This window comes from Penaeus japonicus, unplaced genomic scaffold (assembly GCF_977035675.1).
Source record: "Penaeus japonicus unplaced genomic scaffold, GWHDUDI00000001_assembly GWHDUDI00000036, whole genome shotgun sequence".
NCBI lineage: Eukaryota > Metazoa > Arthropoda > Malacostraca > Decapoda > Penaeidae > Penaeus > Penaeus japonicus.
Window position 1 is genome coordinate 19,585 of NW_028234438.1, and position 416 is coordinate 20,000.

The window sequence follows — 416 nt, forward strand, 5'->3', positions numbered from 1 at the left end:
CTTATTGACTCCTCGCCACCTCCATTCAGATTTACCTCCATTCATTCAGATTTGTACTCAGTCTTGGTCCTGTTCACTTTCAGTCCCCTCCTCTCTAGTGCATACCTCCATCTTTCTAGCTCTGTCTCCACTTCCACTCGGCTTTCGGAACATATTACTACATCATCAGCAAACAACATAGTTTATGGGGCTTCCCGTCTTACCGCATCAGTCAATCTGTCCATGATAATCGCAAATAGGAATGGGCTCTGAGCCGATTCCTGGTGAAGTCCCACCCCCACCCCAAAACCTTCTGTCATTCTAGCTGCGCACCTTACTGTTGTTATGCTATCATCATATATGTCCTTCACCTCTCATACCTTTCTGATACTCCCGAGCTCCTCATCCAATACCATAGCTCTTCTCTAGGAACCCGA